The sequence below is a fragment of the Emydura macquarii genome, unplaced genomic scaffold (assembly GCF_026122565.2).
Source record: "Emydura macquarii macquarii isolate MOO-44397 ecotype Brisbane River unplaced genomic scaffold, CSIRO-AGI_Emac_v2 contig_1451, whole genome shotgun sequence".
NCBI classification, from domain to species: Eukaryota; Metazoa; Chordata; order Testudines; family Chelidae; genus Emydura; species Emydura macquarii.
Genome location: NW_027131588.1, coordinates 24,267,508 through 24,286,987, shown reverse-complemented (window position 1 = coordinate 24,286,987; position 19,480 = coordinate 24,267,508). Strand labels below are relative to the sequence as shown.

Here is a 19,480-nt window from a genome sequence, read left to right as displayed (position 1 = left end):
CTACTATAACCAAATCAGTTGTGCTGCTGGGTATACCTGAGCTAATGTTAATGGTGACTTTTTCCCAGAGGTGCTTCTGATCAGCAGCTGCACTGATGTATGCAAACTCTGGAAATGTATCTACCTATGTACTGCAATTAACTTGATTCATGAAACATGTTAAATCATATGGTAAAAGCCCATGTATTGTCAGTACAGTCCATTTGCTTTTTGCATTGGTTAGTTGATGGTGTGAAGTATTTGACAATGGAATGCAGCTTTCCCATTTGTTTTCTGTGAGTTTTATTAAGGATGTGGATATTCCTAAGTACATAATTTGTAAATGTTGTTGAAGATTAATTTGAAAAGGGGATTTGCCACAAGAGAAGTTTACTTTATTTAAAGAAACTCCAGTAGCTGTTCCACATCTTTGTACTTTTTGCCATTATAATCTTTCTTTGTGTGTGTTGTAACATATACAAACACAAACAAAACCTTCCCCACAATTGAAAGGTCCCTCCATGTTTCTCTGAACTACCTCAAAATCATTATATTTATCTCTCTCTAGAGTGAGAGGAAGTGAATTTATGATATCTCCATGGACATGCGTTTGAGTTGCTATTAACTGATAACTTTTATGATCCTTTCATATTCTAACCTTGTGAGTGACTGACTTAAAATGTCCCAAAGTTTTAAGGTTAAAATCTGTAATTCAGTGGCAATAACTTAGTGTCAGATAAACTTGCTTGCTTCACAAATAGCATAGCTTTGTTTTGGGACATTTATTCCTTAATACACACTTGATGCTGCTATGCAATAGCTGCTTAATTCTGAAAGCAAGTTTTTTCAGCTAGCTAATAGTGAATATTATTGAATTGCTGACTTGCAAATGATAATCTTGGTGACAAACCTCTTAGTTAAACTAACACATGAACCATTTTCCACTCTTATTCGTATATCCAGATATTCAATGTGTGACATGTCGTATCTTCAGTAGAACATATATCCATTGTGGTGGTAGTGATGGATATATTATAAATCTTAGGTGAATTATGACTGACTAATCTAAAATTAAAAAAAGGCACAGCCTAATAGACTATCAGAAATATTCTCAGATAGTGTGCACTCAAAAACATAATCCAGAAGGTATGCAAATATAAACCTCAACCTATTTATAACAGTATGTAAATCCAGCCACCGTGTCCCCAGGTTGCACAGCATTCATGCAAAATATCGTTCTTATACAATGCTCTTTTCATTTTGTCAACTGAAGAAACAACTTGAAAGTACAAGAGAACTAACTAACTTCAACTATTTTATCTAGAAAATATGGTTCACTTCTTCTGCTGCAATGTTTCCTAATATGTGGGAGTCATTTATTGGTTTAGGTACATAGATTTGCATAATTGAAGCTGTGAGTCAATTGATTACTAAGGTGTGAAGTGCATTGTTTTGCCAAAATAATTCTAAATGTATTAATTTATTAGATGGGGCAAGGCATTTTTCTATAGTGTAATTGTAATATAGCAAGTTGGTGTGTTCTACTGGTTAACAGTGGCTATGAATAGGCTAGATTTGTGGGTGTGGGGGTGGTGTAAGAGATGGCATGCTTCATTCATTCTGAATGGCTTTTCCAAACCCCTTTATTAAAGTATCCAAGGTTGTTGGAAGTGAGGCTTCCGATGATAGAGTTTAATTCCAGAAGGGGCCATTAGATCATCGAATCTGACCTTCTGTATATCACAGGCCATTAAATTTCACTCAGTTGCCCCTGTATTGAGCACAGAAACCTGTGCTCCAGACTGGCATCCGCTCTTGATTTGAAGACACTGTTTCCTTTTATAGTTTGTTCCAATGATTAATCACTCTCACTGTTGAAAATCTGTGCATAATTCCTAATACTTCTCCTAAACTGCTCTGTAGTAGTTTTCATGGAAAGTGATGGCCAATCTACACTCTGGAATAGTCTGGCTGGGATTTCATCAGACTGAAAAGTTGTCAATATCATGAAGGCCATGTATAGAGATGCAAAGAGCTGTGTAAGGGCAAACAATCAGACAACAGAGTGGTTCAATGTGGACATTGGTGTGAAACAGGGCTGCATTTTACCATTGTTGTTTGGCATTTCCATAAACCGGATAATGAAGTGAATTCAAATGGGAACAGGTTCAGGGGAGGGCTGCTAGGATGATCAGAGGAATGGAAAAACTGCCTTATGAGTGGAGACTTAAGAAGCTTGGCTTTTTCAGCCTAACAAAATGAAGGCTGAGGGGAGATAAGATTGCTCTCTGTAAATACATCAGAGGGATAAAAACGGAGGGAGAGGAGATATGTAAGCTAGGTGCCAATGCTGGCACAGGAACAAATGGATATTAACTGGCCATCAGCAAGTTTAGGCTTGAAATTAGACGAAGGTTTCTAACCAGCAGAGGAGTGAAGTTCTGGAACAGCCTCCCAAGGGGAGCAGTGGGGGAAAAAACCTAACTTGTTTCAAGACTAAGCTTGATAAATTTATGGTGGGGATGGTGTGATGAGGTTGCCTTCAATGGCATATGGCCCATCTGCGATTGCTAGTAGCAAATATCTCCAGTGGCTGGAGATGGGACACTAGATGGGGAATGCTCTGAGTTAATACAGTGAATTTTTTCCCAGTTGTCTGGCTGGTAGGACTTGCTCATATGCACAGGGTCTAACTGATCACAATATTTGAGGTCAGGAAGGAATTCTCCCCAGGTCAGATTGGCAGAGACCCTGGGTGGTTTTCGCCTTCCTTTGCATCACAGGTCACTTGCTGGTTTGAACTAGGGTAAATGGTGGAGTCTCTGTTACTCGAAGTCTTTATTTAAAGATTTGAGGACTTCAGTAACTCAGCCTGTATGCTGGCATAACTTGTGTCGACAAAACTCTGTAGTGTAGACAAGGCCTTATCCACATTATCCACTTTTGCTCTTCACTTCTTCTCCTTCTTCCCTTCTGTTTGATTTTTATCAGATGGAACAAGGGTCAGCAACACTTTAGCAGCCAGCTCTTTGCAGATCACAAATTGGGAACCTCTACTCTATTTGTTTTCTTTCCTGTCTCTGCTTCATCCTCATTCTTCTGCAGTGCTGCTCCCTCATATTGGGTAAAAACTAGTGTCTTCTGTGCTTTTTTTCTGGGGATTTCTTGGTGGTTTTGAACGATCATTATGGAGTAATTACATGAAAACAACATTTATTAAAGTTTCAGACTGGCAACATTAGGCAAAACATGTCCATTAATTGACTGAAATTAAACTATCCTAAAACGTTTAAAGGGAAGAGATGACAACATTAAGGCCTATTAGCAAACCGTAAATATTGTCTGAAACCTGGAATAGTTGGTTGTTGCTAATTAGAAATGGGGTAGAAGGTAGAATCTATCACTGGATATTTAAGAGGGCAGTGGGCTGACTTGTGAACAGTACAATAGGGTGGGTTGGCTTACTAGAATCCCTTAACTTCTTAGAATACCAGTGGGTATGGCATGTGGGGGGTATGGTTGTATGTAAAACTGGTGCAGCTTTTAGTGTAGTGTTCAGTTCATGAGGTGCTGATTTCTCACTCTAACTAGTAAATGTGAAAGCTTCTGATCAATAGTGATATCAGTGTTGGATAAATTCACACATGGATAAGTGGAAATCAGTTGCCTTCCCTGAAGGAGAATGAAGTGGTTGTCAACAATCAATTAAAAATAGCTTTTGGTGCTTCAGTCCATTCGAAGAAAAATATAAGTCTTGTCAGGAGCTAAGCAGCAAGATAAAAAAGATTTGTGTTCATCACAAATATAGAAAATCTATTTTTAAAAGATCTTCAAAATCAAATATGCCACTGAATTACACTGAGTGTAAGAGTACCACAGTGAGATTTGTGCATGAGACTTTGAGTCTATCACTGACATTGGCACACATTCACAATAATTTAGACCTTTCATGCTGTTCTTCAAGATTAGCATAATTGAGGAGCAGTTTTATGCCTATTTTAATACCCAGAAGTCACACATGAAAAATAAAGATTTCAAGGTTGTAAGCATTCGTCAGTCAACTTAGCTGTGTCTGCACTGGGAAATTTTTCACATAGTGCTATAGTTTTAAGCATAGACCAGCCCAAAATGTGCACCTCCAGTGTGTCAGGGGATGGAATGTGGTAGTCGGGGCTGGGGGGAGAAAGGAGCATGAGTTCTGATTGTGCTTTGTCTATGTTGGTACCTCTTGTCTTTCTGTGGAAGTCTGACAGGTGTGTGGGTATCTTTGCAGTACTGCTTAGCTCTGTAGAGGAAAGAGAATCAATCTGTGATGTTGGCCTGCCATGATACAAAGCACTCCTTGTAAATGAAGATGATGGTTGTGATGGTTTTACAGCTGTTACATCTGCAACAGAGCAATGGAAAATAGTGTGTTGGCCCACAGGGGTTGCAACCTACCATCTTTACAAGGAGAGTTTTTAAATTTTGAAGTGGTTGGTATCAGAGTGGTATCGTGGACCACCAGAAATGAGTGGCTGCAGATGGCCTGTGGGGCTTTCAGTAAGTGTTAGTGTGTACAGGAATGAGAGAGAGCGTGCTGTACTTGTCATTAAACAATCTGTAGATCTGAATGAATGATTGTTTCCTGCTGGTCTTTGTAAAGCACAGTTGTTGCTGAAATAACAGTGGAAGGCCTGCAGTGCACTTTGGCTTACAGAGTTGGGTGGCATAATTAAGGTTAAAAATTTCATGGTAAAATTTGAAAAATTTCATGGCATTGTTGTGATCAAAATGGTATTTCACATTTTGTCATGGTGCTTTGAGTTTATAATGCATTAGACTTGCAATTGAAATCTGACTGCAGTCTTGCAGGTTATTCCCTCAAAGCAGATTATGTACATTCAACTGGTACTTCAGATGTTGTTCTGTGGTGCCATTTACTTTTGTAGTTAATGAATGGGTATATTGAAGTGCAAAATCTGAAATAACTGCAACAATGCACATCTAATACTTGCAAAAGTGAAGGTGCAGTAATATTTATCATGTATATGTAGAAACTGCTTACTGGATGACTTGGGAGAAGTAAACTTAAAGGACTTTACTCAGGTTAGATTTTTTTTATTGGTCAATGTGGGATATGTGTGCATGGTATCTCTGAAAATAAGGCTCTTTTTTATTTAGCTGTTTAGGTAGTCAGTAGTGAAAATTTCAGCTTTAGTCTGTGCTGGCTGTTTTTCCAGTGAGTGAAGATTTGGATATGGATTTTTTAGTAGGTTTCAAAATTTAAGTTATTTCAAGTTACTTTTTAAAGGAGTAGAATTTTTTCCCACTGTCCTGATACAGAGACAAACAGATGTGTAGGCTACTAAACACATGAGTTCCGTAAGGCTGTAACGCTGGGGTCTGGGGAGGGAGAGAATAAGTGGTTTTTTTTTTTCCCAAACCTTTTCTACAGGTTAGGCATTGTCAGATTTAACAAGTGAAGTTCAATCAGAGATGGGCTGTTTTGACTTTAGTGAGAAGTAAATTTTGTTGATTTGATCTTTACCCAGGTGTGCTTACTGGGGCTTTTGGTGTATGTGGGAATTTTAGGGAAACATTGGTAGGCTGAACCTATGTCCTTCATCGCTAAAATGAGAATAGAGATCAATCCATTGGTGATGTGATCTGATAATGCTTCCTTTCAAGAGGGTAATATACCAGTCATGTTTTCACTGTGATTAAGCAATTGCTGAAACAAACATCTTGGGAATTTAATAATCTCACTAATTACTATGGTCTCTAACCTCCCTGTAGATTTTACATAAAGCTATTGAGAATGTGGTATTTGGCCAACTCAGATTTGTCAGATTTTTCTTAATTTTTGTCAATTTGCATTCAGACGTTGGTATAGAATGGAGTCTAATATCATTGTTGATTGAATTAATAGTGAAGTAGAGGGGTCCTTACAGATTGTACTGTGCCTGTCAGCAACTTTCTATACCGTTGACCACAAGGTCTTCTTAGTTTGCCTGTTGGATCTTGTAGGAGAGAACAGAGTAGCAATTAACTGGGTTTGCTGCTTATCTTCCAAAAGTTCGAGGGCAGTTGTTGGATTCCACAGCATTCTCTTCTGTTCAGTGTACGTGTGAAACCAAAGAGAAATAATATGATCTGGGCTACAGTGTCCTCAGTATGCTGATACTTAGTTGTAGATACCCTTCGTTTGTGTTCTGGTGATGTCTTGTAGCCTGAATCTGGACCCTATTGTGCTAAGCTTTGCACATAAACCTAGAATCTTATCAAAGCAAGTTTCTGTGGTCTTCATTACTCTATCTGAGCTCTGGATTGAAGTAAACTGGAATCGAGTATGAAGGGGTTGTCTAGTTTTTTGACTGTCTTCACCGTCTGCAAAAATGGTTTGCAATCTTAGAGTCCAGGTATCTCCCTCTGTGTTCCTAGCTTTTATGGACTGTAGTGCCTTATGATCTACTGCTGGTTGGAAAGCTGCGACTTTTCTCTCCAGAGCACACCTTGCAGTGCTTCTACCTGAGCTGGCCATCTCTGAGATAAACTAATAAAATTAGCTATGCTTAGGGTTACACTTAAAGTGAAACAGGAATGTTTTGACCACGTTTTCAAGAAGGTCTGAAACTGCAGTTACAACTTGTCATTGTTCATCTGTTTCTGCTTGCATTGCCCACCTTTGTATGTGACAATTAAGTCATCTGGGAGCTAACCACAAAGTGTCTGCCAATGAGGGCATGTTGCCTCTTAGTTTAGAAATATGGACTCTCAAATATTTGGGCTGTATAGCTAATATACAACATACTATAGTTGCCCACTACATACATGGGGCAAGCAGCTGTGAGTGTAACATCTGTGCTCAAGTCTTCCTACTTTGAACCTAATTAATTTCCTCTAGACACCCTCTGTAGGCCAGAATGGTTGGTGTTGCAAGAGACTGTGACTGCAGATTCCTCATCTCCAGTGGCAACTCTTGGCTGCTTCCTGATTGATCAACCCATTGAAAAGCTAGGTTTTCCCTCTTGATGGGAGTTCAGTAATGAGAGGCAGAGGGAGATCTTGATTTTTTTGGTGTTTTGAAGAGAGCCATTCCCAGAATAGGGGGGTGGTGGAGAATTTGAACAGGGTGGAGAAAAGATTTCAGAAAACAAAGATATCAAGTTGTATTTTTTAATACCCACTTTACCAAAATTTTACACTACTACTTATTATTCTCCCCAGCAATTAACTTGACAAACCCACTTCACTAAGTTTATAGTGCTATGGAACAGTATAGAAAATGTCATTAACTAGATATAGTTATGTTATTTCCTAATATGTCACTAGGAGTGTGCTATGCTTGGGACTTGTCTACACTAGGTAATTTACTTTTCTTGAGTTAATTCATTGCCAAAGTAGTCTTGTGTAGGTATAACCTGTGACTTTTCTTTTCATTAGGAAAAAGATGTACCTTATGGTAATAAATACCTGGTAAAATCCTAGTGTGAACAAGGTGCTTGTTTTTATATGTATTAGCCAATCTAGGTAAATACTAGGGGGAACCTGTGCTTTATTTTGACCTGCTAATACGTGAAAACTACAAGTTGTCCTATTTTATGGTAGGATGCTAACATGAGGTAAACCATCAATAATGTGAATTAAAAAATGTACTTAATGCAGTGAGTGTAAATGTGGTTGGTAAGTTAGATCATGTCTACGCCATGGGAACTACAGCAGCATAGCTATGGCACAATAGCTATGCTGGTATAATCTCATAGTGTAGAAGCAGCCCTACAGTGACAGAAGGGGTTTTTCAGTCACTGTAGGAACACCACCTCCCCGAGCAATAGTTGCTAGTCCATGGAAGCATTCCTCTGTTGGTTTAGCTGCTTCTACACTTGGGGTTGTGTTGGCATAGCTATGGCACTCAGGGGGTGGATTTTTCACGCCCCTGGGCGCCATAGCTATGTCAGCCTTATTTTTAAGTGTATACTAGGCCTTGAAGATCAGAAAACAAGGTAAACAGTTTTTTTGTACAAATTAATATTTTTTGGATAAGGTTCTGATTTTTTTTAACCCTAATATTGTTAAATAGTTACACCCCTTATTGTGGAAGCAGTAAGTGTTTTTTTTTTTTTTATTCACACGTTTATACCTGTGTGAAGGCGTTTATGCTGGTATAATTTATTCGTCCGATTATGGAAATAAGCACTGCCAGTATAAGCAGTTATCAGTATAACTGTCTGCGCAAGAAAAGGATTGCCCAAGTAGCAATACCAGCAAAATCTCCTGGTGGAGATGGAGTTTATATTGGCAAGAGGTCTTCTGCCATGATCGCTTATACCAGCTCTGAACAAAATAAGCTATTCTGGCAAAAGAACTCTTGCCAGCCGAACTGCATCTACACTAGATCTTTTGCTGATATAGTTAGGTTGACTACAGATATGTGGGGTTTTTTGGTCTCTTTCCCCCCACCCCTTCCTCCACACTAACATACGTAGGTTATGCTGGCAAAATTTAAGTTCAGACCTGACCTAGGTGGTGATTCTGAATTAACTACATCTGTTTTTAAACAAGGCAAGCCCAACAGATTAGTAAAAGTTACATTTCATATTAGAGTGCTCAATGCTGTGTGCTGTTGTGTGTTTTGGTTTGGCTAACAGCGATAACACTTTCTTGCTATTTATGCAATAAAGAGTAACTTCAGATGGCAACTTGTACACTTATCTGAAGGTAAAATCAATATTTTTTTCAACTGAAGGGGTTTACATTCATTGAAATGCCTTATGTTCACAATGACATTAATGATTTCTTGGAAATTATGATACGTCATTTTAGTTTACAAAGAGGAATTCTCTTAACACTAATGTTATGACACTGACAGTAAATTTAAGAATATTTTCTAAGCATACAGTATCTCTGCAGACTTGGTGATGTTTATTGGAAATTAAAGACTATATACTATGTATAGGCTAAAAGAGGTCTGGTACTCACAGAATTGTATAGTCTCCTTTACTAGGAGTACAAAATCCCTTCTTCATCAAAGTAAAAAGTCCTCAAAGGAAGATTTGTTACTCTGGATACATTTTCAAACACTCAGTAGCCAAGTAAAACAAGTGACTAGTTTTCTGCTGATAAATCCAACTTGTTTGCAATGTTTGTTCTACCTTTAAATGCGGAGAAGAGAGGTGCTAGGTGGCAACTGGAGGGAGCTTTAGGGTGCTGAGCATTTTCCTGCTTCCAATGACTGGCAGGTCTGGTTCCCTCCCTAAGCTGCGAACAGACTTAAGTACTCATTGTGACTGTATCTCTGGGTCTTATTACATCAAGAAAGGAAACTTCCAGGTAACCAGACGAATTCACTTGTTGTCTCTGAAAAGTTGTATGTTCTGTTGGGCAATGAGAGAGTTTTGTGTCTTGGGGTGCAATAGCATATTTAAGTGCACACTCTGTTTTGGCTATACTATATCTGCAGCAGCACCAGAAGGCCCAATTGAGGAGAGAGCCCCTTTGTTAGAAGCTGTGTATACATACAGTAAGAGTTCCTGCCTCAGTGCTTACACTCTAATAATGAATCTGTTTTGACTCTTTAGCTGGATAGTTCTTTAAAGTTTTGGAAACTTAAAGGCTAATCTTTCAAACTTTGTTTCATGGCCCCAGGTTCAGAGCACGTATGAAACTGTATAAGACTTAAATGTGGAGAATGCTTAAAGAGGAGCTGCAAATCCGTTATTGGGAGGCCTGTTAATACTTTCATGATCAAAGATAATTTTGGGATTAAAAAAATCCATATTAAAAAGCAATTTAGTTATGTAAGTAAACAAAGCAGAACATCAGATTGTAACTTTCCTTTTTTGTTGGAGTTTGATAACTATCCTGGTCCTCCAAAGTTGTTAACTCACAAGAGGCAGAAACCTGAACTGCTGCTTTCCAAGGCCCTAGATATAGGTGTTAAACGAGATCAACAAACTATACAATCAATGTTCTCATGGCTGCTTCAGTTTATCTCTGAAAGAGCAAAATGCTGGGCAGAGTAGGGGAAAGATGGGAGGGTAGTACTTCTGTATGTTGTCACAGTCACCATCCTGTGGGTTTCAAGAGCTGCTGATTTGAGGAATTTATGGAAGGCTCATTTTCCATGGAACTCTGTAAGGCTCTTTGATGAATTCACTTCATGCAAGTCTGAATGAAGGGTGTCCCTTGACTCAAATGTCTAAATATTAAACCTAGGAAGGGATTTGGGGTTTTTTCTTGCAGTTGCAAGCATTTTTATGGAGCATTTCCACAGAATGACCTTTCTCACCTTCTGACTTGCCAAGTAATAGGAGACAGTTGTCCCTGGCTCAGAAAGATCAAGGAACACGAAGACTTTGGTCATTGTTTGAGACTTTCAGTGACACACCCATACAGATATTCAGACTTTCAACTGAAGCCTCGAGTTCAGCTAGAGTTGAATGACTGTAATGCTTTAATTTGGGCTTTGTTTAATAAAACTTTTAACATCCCAGTAAAAATAAGAAGTTACAAATAAAATAGGTGCAATCAATCAATTTCCAGCACTGTTCTGCTTTTAACAGTCCTGGTTGTGGTTGGCATCTCATCACAGTATTGCCTTCCAATGGCCATCACCTGTTTTTCATGTGTGTCTGTTCTAATAGACTCATGGCTAGGGTCTGAATTTTTCAATACCTGCCACTCGAAGTCTGGCAGTATTTATTTCACTTGATTGCTGTTTGACAATTCTTCTCCCCCTCCCATCCAGTATTTAGGAACATAGCAATTGACATACAAGATCAGAGGTCCATCTAGTCAATTACTTCATCTCTATCAGTGGTCAGTATCATATGCTTCAGAAGAAGGTGCAAGAAAACCCCATAACTGTAATAATCTGCCCATAAGGATAGTTACTTCCTGATCCTTTTGAGTTAGTGGCTGGCTTAAATCCTGATGCAGAAACATTCCTCTTTAAAACAATGTCTTTTCTTATCCGGTGTAACGCTGAATGTTTTCATTATACATGTAAGTGGCACTGCCTTCACTCCAGAGGATTGCTTTAACCCAAGCTAGGAACCTTTTAGCTCCCTCTCAGGTGTCCACATGGGGGAATTAGAGCGCAGCACTTTGGTGGGCACTGCTATTCACACTGCTGTTTTCTGAACTGTGGGGCAGAGTAGAGAAGCCCTTAGTCCAGTGAGTTGATTGCAAACTCATTTAAGTACAGATATTTTGTAGTAAGTATAGCTGATGTCTTGATGATTTTGAAAGGACGTTGTCCTCCATGTGATAATAGCATGTGGGTTCTTTAAACCATTCTTTAATAACTGAAAGTTAAGAATCTCCATCTCCTTGTGATACATGTTCTTACACAGGAGTATGATCTGAATTGAATCCAAGTGTCTTTTTAATGACTGCTAATTTGTGGCTTTTAATTCCCAACAAAGAATCAGTTGTAACATTTTCTCCTAGTATATTACAAATTCTTTCTGTAACTCTTTGCCAGAATACTTACCGTAATTTGGGTTAGTGTATGAAAATGAGTAGTCTTTTTTTTCCTCAAAAGCCTGATGCCTCCAGCAATGATTTTGATCACTTATTAATGAGCTAGACTGTATTTAGAGAAGAATACAATGGGATTGGTTAATGGGAAAAAAAAGTTTCCCCGAGACATTTATTTGGATAAGATTACTAACGGGTTAGAAAGATTTGAGGCTTTAGCATCAACAAACTAAATTACAGGTCTAAATTAGCTGTTAGCACTCAAGAAAGCAATATTTGAGTTGTCATGAATAGTTCTCTGCAAACATCTGCTTAATGTGCAGTAGCAGTCAAAAAAGCTAACAAAATATTAGGAACATTAGGAAACTGATAGATGAGACAGTAAATATCATAATGCTACTATGTAAGTCTATGGTACGCCCACACCTTGCATACTGCATGCAGTTCTGGTCTCCCATCTCAGAAAATATATTGGAAAATGGAAAAGGTACGGAGAAGGGCAACAAAAATGCCTAAGGATATGGAACAACTTCCATATGAGGAGAGATTTAAAAACGGGGACTGTTAAGTTTAGAAAAGACACATGGCTAAGGGGCTGTGATGGAGTGGATCAGGCCCCTTGAAGCCCGTGGCTGAAGGCCTCACTATCCTACCCCGGGAAAGAGCAGTAGAGGTTGGCCCTTCAGGCTGCATAGAGAGGCTTCGGGGAAGCAGCTAAGCAGAGCCCAGCTGGCTCATACAAAAGGAGCTGCTGGACAGAGCAGATTAGTTGCTGGATCGAGTCAGGAGAGTAAGGAAGATACTTTTGGCTAATGACTGGGACTCAAGCAAGACTTCAGCCCTGAGGTAAGGGTGAAGTTGAAAGTGCTGGGGCTAAGAAGGGAAGTGGCCCAGGGAGACACAGCAGCAAGTAGTTAAAGGGAAGCAGCCAGTGGCTGCTACTTAAAGGTTCCCTGGGTTGGGATCTGGAGTAGTGGGTGGGTCTGTGTCCAGCCCCCAGGTGGAGTGGCCTGATTCCAGAGAATAGGGCAGAACACACTGGAGAGGGTCAGCGTTTAATTCAACTGTGTTCCCCCTGGAAAGGGGATTGATCCGAACTAGAGACTCCGATGGAGAGCTGGGATCAGGAAGGCTTGCTACAGAGCAAAGAGTCACTAGGGAGAGGCTCTGGGGCACTGCTCCATAATAAAGCAAGTACCATTAGAAGTTAGCCCAGGAGGGACTGAGGGACAGTTTGGAAGCTAACCCAAGAGGGGCTGAGGTGAATCAGGGCACTGTGACAGGGCCTTGTTAGACGCATTGAGAACTGAGCCCAGTGTCAAGCCTATGGAGCGAGACATCACAGAGGGTGCCGTGAGAGGCCCGTTGAACTTGTGCCCCAGAAGAGGTCTGTTTTGTTTGTACACCTGCAGGGCTGAGTCATTGAAAATCTGCTTGAGACCTTTAACTATCAGCAGAGGTCACCACAAGTAGAGCAAAGCTGGGAGAGAGCAGGTGCAGAGCCATGCCGGCAGGGGCACTCGTGTGAGGTGTGTGGCCCCGGCACAGGGGCGGTATGGTCTATGAAGCTCTATAAAATTGTGAATGGTGTCAAAGTGAATAAAGAAGTCTTATTTACCTTTTCACGTAACACAAGAGCCAGGGGTCAGCCAATGCAATTAATAGTCAGCAAGCTTAAAACAAACAAAACAAAGTTCTTCTTCACATAGTGCTTGTTCAACCTGTGGAACTCATTGCCATGGAATATTGTGAAGGCCAAAAATATAACTGGATTCAGAAAATAATTAGATAAGTTCATGGAGGATAGGTCCATCAATGGCTATTAGCTAAGATGGTCAGGAATGCAACACCATGCTGTGGGTGTCCGAAAACTTCTGACTGCCAGAAACTGGGTCTGGGTGACAGGTGGATAACTTGATTGTCCTGTTCTGTTCACTACCTCCAAAGCAAGTGGCATTGGTCACTGTAGGAAGATGAGATACTGAGCTTGGTGGGCCATTGATTTGATTCAGTATGGATTCTTATGTTCTTAGGTCCTATTGTAGTTTTCCCAGGCAGCTGCAGTACATCTAGACACACACGTGACCTTGTTCTCTCAGCCGAAATAGGGGTAAGAGCAGAGTGACATAAAGCAATGTAGGTGGTGGCACAGCAGTGATATTCTGTCAGAATTGGAGCACTTGTTTAGTGAAGGGCAGGGGCACAATCAGAATTTTCGGAAGGAAAGAATCCAGCGTTCCAGTGGAGGAGGTGGGCGGGCCAAATTTCCATTTCCACGTTCTATACATGCTTAATTGCATGGGGTTTTGAATGCAGAGAGAGCTTAACATATGATGGTTATGCAGGGTGGATAAAATCAATGTAAAAAAATAGGATTTGGTGTTCTAATACCTTGAACCAGTGACGTAGCTACGGGTAGGCCTGGGTGGGCCATGGCCCACTCGCTTTGAAAGCAGGCCCACCCAATCAGATTTTAAGCAATTCATCGCACGTTTTTATCAGCCTCTGTTGCTTGTGTCACAAGGCTTGTGCCCACCCATGTCAAGCACAGGCCCTGCCAGAAAAATCCATTCTGGCTACGCCTCTGTCTTGGAGGACATGGTAACCAGAAACAATCAGTTCAGTTCATTAAATTCACAGAAAATACTCATTGTTTAATAAATCAGTTACTTTTAAATGCAAAGCATGTTTCGCTAACTATTTTCTCTATTTTAATTTTAGTTTAAAATTGAAAACTTGAGTCTCTAATACTTTTGCTATTTATTATAATATATATAAATCACTTTGAGCTCTACTGATGAAAAGCACTGTAAGAGAACTCTGTGATGTTATTTTTAGGAATTTGGAGCACCTACAATCAAATCCCTTTTTAGAAAACTGAGGGAAACTTCAAGTGACACTTAATTTCATATTTGGAATTCTCTACTCAACGAGTTAATAAGTATTAGCTCTGGTCTACACTTACCTGACGATTCGGCGGCAGTCAACAAGAGTTACGCAAGCTACACAAAGTAGCTTGCGTAACTCCCGTCGACTGCTGTGCTTCCCTTCTGCACGTTGTCTTCACTGCAGTGCGCTGACAGGAACTGTGTTCCCATCGACACAGTGCTATGCCACTTGAGGGGTTGGTTTACCAGCATCGACTTCTGGATCGACTAAGCGGGTCTTCACTGACTGCTCAATTGATCTAGAGAGGTCGATCTGACGGAGGCGATTTTGCCACCGTCAGTGTAGATGTACCTTAGTGTCTTGTTTGATGGGACCATGATTCCATCCTCACAAACCTTGTGAACAGTAAAACTGTCCTAATTTTGGTCTTTGTTCTCAGAATTTATGGTTATTTTCATTAAAGCATAAATTCTTGAAGGTGTTAATGTTCTACAAACTTGTAAGAAGGGGGCTTATTGCACTCCATGACTGACTGTAAACTCTAACTTGTCAGGGGATGTCTTTTCGTGTGGAAAGAGTAATGGTAGATTATAAACTATTCTTAATCATTTGTAAGAGGCTGGGTGGGGCCTGTGAACACTGATAGAATTGTCAAAAATAAAACACATGAAAATAAGAATGGAGAAGTGAGAAATAAGTAAATTATGACTCTAGTGGTCAGAATGAGTAATGTTATATCTTTCAATGAAGGAGTTATGTCCTAATAAGCATTTTTAAAAGCTAGTAAGTTTGACTGCATTTTATACTGACAGTAGACATTTATTTACAACCTACTAGCTAAGCTCTGATCAATTAAACTGTGGAAAGCTGTTGACATCACTTGTGGAAACAATAACTTCAGAAGTGGTCTCTCTAACTCTGCTTTAGGGACTTGTGGTATTTGAGTTAACTTGCCATAGCCAGTTTGCACATGTAGGATTGACATTGCACTTTAGACACCAAATATTGCAGTCGTGTGTGTCCATTTATAACCAACAAGCATAAATATATGATTCTTGAAAATCACAAGCCACAAGTTTTTACAGTATTGGCAAGCTGAAATATATTTCTAAACTTTATGTGCCTATTGATTTTGGTGTGTTTTTTTTTTTGTGTGAAAAAGTGCAAAACCTACATTGGCTCTGTATCCACACAAGCAGATTGCTGTGATTCAGTCTGAAGGTGACAGAGGCATGAATAACTGTGGTTGAGGTCCACATTATAATGAGGAGATGGTCACCTGGCTGAGCTGAGTGCAAAAAGCACTTAAGGCAGGTGCTCCTATTTGGATATCAAAGTAGCAGAGAATTTAAGCATTTTAGGCTGCCAACCTCACTAATAAATGACCATTGTATTACCTCGGTGAAGGGAGCTGAAATAACTTCTGTCTGACTTTCTGCTTGTTCCACCTCATTTCAGAATGAAATGGACAGAAATGAAATACAGTCATTCCAAAAGACTATGCAATTTATAAACCATCAATTATGATATCACGCTTTACTGACATTTTGTAGGTTTTTTTAAAAAACATCTTTTAAAAAAGATATTCTTTTAAATTCCTTCTTCCTGAAAAGGCCAGATGGCTCTAGTCCCATAAACACAACTCTACATGCAGAGAGAGGTGAACTTAGTAGTAATATAGACTTTAAATAGCTTTAAAAGAACCCCCTAAAATACCTTTCCTCCCACCCCACCATCCAAGATTATGTGATCCTAAGGTCTGCAATCTATTGACCTACCAGAACTGAAAGTCAGTATTCCAATTAAGTGCAATACTTCTGAACCTCAGGTTTCCGCTGATGAATGTTTCTAGATGGTGAGGTAGTAGATGGTTAAATTGGTCACTGGTGCAGGATTGAATAATGCAAATTCTGAACCTCAGATCTCTGTGGTTTCCAAAAGAAAGGAGCCTAAACCTGGGGGTGACCTTTGGTAACCTTTTTAGCATGTGTGCAGGAACTCTTATTGTATTGTGTTGTTTGTTTGTTTTTTAAAATGTTTTCTCTGTAATGCTTTTACCTTAAGAATGAATGTTCTTTCTTAGCAGGAGCTGTGTGATAATTTATAACTGCAGGCAATACACTGGTCATAACCTTTGGAGAGAAAGCAAAGCACAGATGCTAGCCTTTTTTTAGGTAGTGTACCTTGCTAGGGATATCACAGTATAAGGCAGAGAGCTGTGCAGTCTTAAAATCCCTGGTCAGGAGCATATAAAACAGTGGTCTTCACCCAAGAGAGGTGATGGGTGGGAGCCGGGAGTGCCCTTTCTGAACCATGCCAGGGAAAAACAGGTTCAGTTGCCCTGAAACAATGAGACTTAACATATATTTTCAGAGCACTTTACCGATGGGGAAACTGAAACAAAGGTCAAGTGCATTGTCCAGCATCATGTAAAAGGGCTATGAGAGAGACGGGTAGGACCCAGTTGTTCTGAGTTGTATTCAACTGCTTTAACCCTATGACCATCCTTTCTCTTTCTGCAGTCCCCTGTCTCATTTGCTACACACTTTCCAACTTCTACAACAAATGAGATAGAAGTTCTACAGACAACAGCCTGCTTCACTACACAACCCTGATTTATTCCCTGAGCATCATCCATCCTGTCCACTGAATGCTGCAGGGGTCCTGTGGAAAAAATAGCATGGGCAAATTAGAGATGCTCATAATTCATAAACGTGTGGTGGGTGGCTGGTGGTTAGTGAATTGCAGTTAAACAAGTAAGTTTTATTCTATTATGTCCTAACTTCCTATCTTAAACTTTTATCACTGTCTGTATGTAACTTACTAGTCTGTTTTAAAAACGTAAAAATGAAACAAATTGAATTATGTGCAAATGCCTCCTGAATCAGCAGAGTTGGAGCCCTGAACCTCCAGCGCTGCTACTAGCACAAATGCTGGCTAAAGGAGTAAGCTGTTATCATTTGTGGATCACGCACTAGGAGATTCTACTGTGTAATGTGCCATAAGAGTACGTCGTATATGCACGAATAGCCCCATTTTAAACAGGATGACAGATAACTAAAGTTGGGTCAACTTTTTTTTTTTTCCCCATAGGGACATTGTCTACACGGCATTGTGTAGCGAGTGGGAATGAGCCTCCCAGCCCAGGCTGGCAGACTCAGACTAGTGGGGCTTGCGCTGCTGCTCTAAAAATAGTTGTATAGCTATAGCTCTGAAGTTGTGCTCCAGATGCTGAAGCTCACTCTATTCTCTGGGCTTCAGAACCTGAGCTCCAGCCCCAGCTGCAACTTCAAAGTGCTGACTCTGCAGCTATTTTTAGAGCACCAGTGTGAGCTGTGCTAAACAGAGTCTATCCACCTAGGCTGGGAGGCTTGCTCCTGCTCGCTCCAAAACGCTGTGTAGACATACCCTTTGTGTCCAAGGTGCCTGGGCCTTAGATCTGCCATATTAGAGAGCTGTTCTATTCCCAGTTGTGTGCCCGCTCAGGAGGGTATGAGGCCTTATTCATTTAGTAGTGAAGTGGATAGGACAATCGCAAGTCAGTAAAAGTTACATTTGAACATGATTTCCTGGTTCTACTGCACCATAGCTAGTACAAAGCCTATCTTGATATGTCAGTTACACATTTCTTTTCTTGTTTGGAGCAGTGGTTTGGCTGGAATGAGATGCAGTGCTGACAGAATTATTGAGGTTTTTGGTAGCAAATTGTACTGGTCAAATGACTGGTGGAAAATTACCACCTTAATTTAGCTCCAGAATTTGCCCAAATCTGGATTGGTTTTATGCTGCCAGCTAGTTTCAAGCTCCTGCTGCAGTGCATGGAGGAAATAGAAATCTTCACCCCTCAAAATTGGTCAGTGGAACTATTAGAAGTGTTAAGTCACCGTATTTGCTGCTGCTGCTGCAGCTTTAAAACACATACATAGATGTTAAATAATCAGTTGTGTAATAGAGTGCCTGATTGCGAGCTGTTGGTGCTCAGCAACTCTAAAAATACAAGGCAATAAAGGAGTAATCTGTTAGTTTAATACAGTGTCTATAACTGTAGCATCTAAGGTTGTATCCTCAGTGGGTAAAAAAAGGTGTGCTCTTTAAATGTCAATAGTAACACACCATATCTTGCTGTGAAGACATAGGAAGTACTTAAGTCCAGTGTCTAACTAATAATTCCAATTTTGTCTTGTTTCTCAATCTACAAATACATTCTTCGTAGGTGATACACTAGAAAACTTGTCAAACATCAGTAAGCCTAGCTATGACTTTCTTTAAACAGTCTTGACAGCTAGGATTACAGGAGTAAACTGAAATATCACCTAAACCTCTGAATCATAAGTCTGTTCAAAGTAGATGAAAATGCAGCCTGCACTAGATCTGGCCTCTTGAGCATGCTAAGCCACAGTCGTGAGTAAAACCTGGTGTTGACTTAGTAGTAGATATAAATTAATAAAATATGTGTATCTGATCTCTCAGTAAATCTCACAGGAGGTTTACAAGGAAGTGATGTGCTCCTACCATCTGTTTGTTCTTTGTTTTATCTTACCTGACTGCTGCTGTTACTACGAAAGTCTGTCAGATTTTTTTTAAAACCTATGTTTAGGAATTTAATACCTTGACCATTTCAAATAGCCTGTTGCTGAAGATCAGACCTGTTATACGTATTTTATTTTACTTAATGAAAGTTACATTGGTTCATCTGTGTGAAGAATCTAGTAAAAATATACCCCCCGAGGGTTTTCTGATTTTTGACCATTTCTGAATTGCCTACAGAACATAGAGTAGCATGAAATATGTTTATATGTTTGTTGTTTTAACTTGTATAAAATAGTAAATATTGCCAGTTTGAAACATGGCTTGGAAGCAGTTACTCAGGAAGCCCTTTTAAGACTTAATTACATGGCACCGACTACTTACAAACCATTTTACTACAAAATTATTGAACTCAACAGGGAGCTGTTGGGTTCTCAGCACTCATAATAATTCAGGCCACTTATGACCTGTCTAATTATGGGCCCTTGCTTTGGATATTCAAAGGAGTTTAGGCACCCAAATCCCTGTGGCCCCTTAAAATAATACTAGTTTAGGAGCCTAACTTTACCAGTTTTCTAAAATCTTGGCCAACCATCTTGTTACAGTAGTACTGTTTAGATAT

General features: G+C 39.8%; 1 protein-coding gene across 5 annotated transcripts in view; it reads left to right on the top strand.

Annotated features, from left to right (window-relative positions):
- PCGF3 (polycomb group ring finger 3) overlaps positions 1–19,480 on the top strand; it is a 63,071-nt gene that overhangs the window by 3,202 nt on the left and 40,389 nt on the right. For 3 of the 5 annotated variants that reach the window (XM_067553379.1, XM_067553383.1, XM_067553378.1), the window contains exon 2: positions 16,854–17,087. The exons of the other annotated variants lie outside the window; for them this stretch is intronic. The gene's annotated coding sequence lies outside the window, so the exon portion shown is untranslated. The remainder of the gene's footprint in view (positions 1–16,853; positions 17,088–19,480) is intronic. 5 annotated transcript variants of the gene reach the window in all.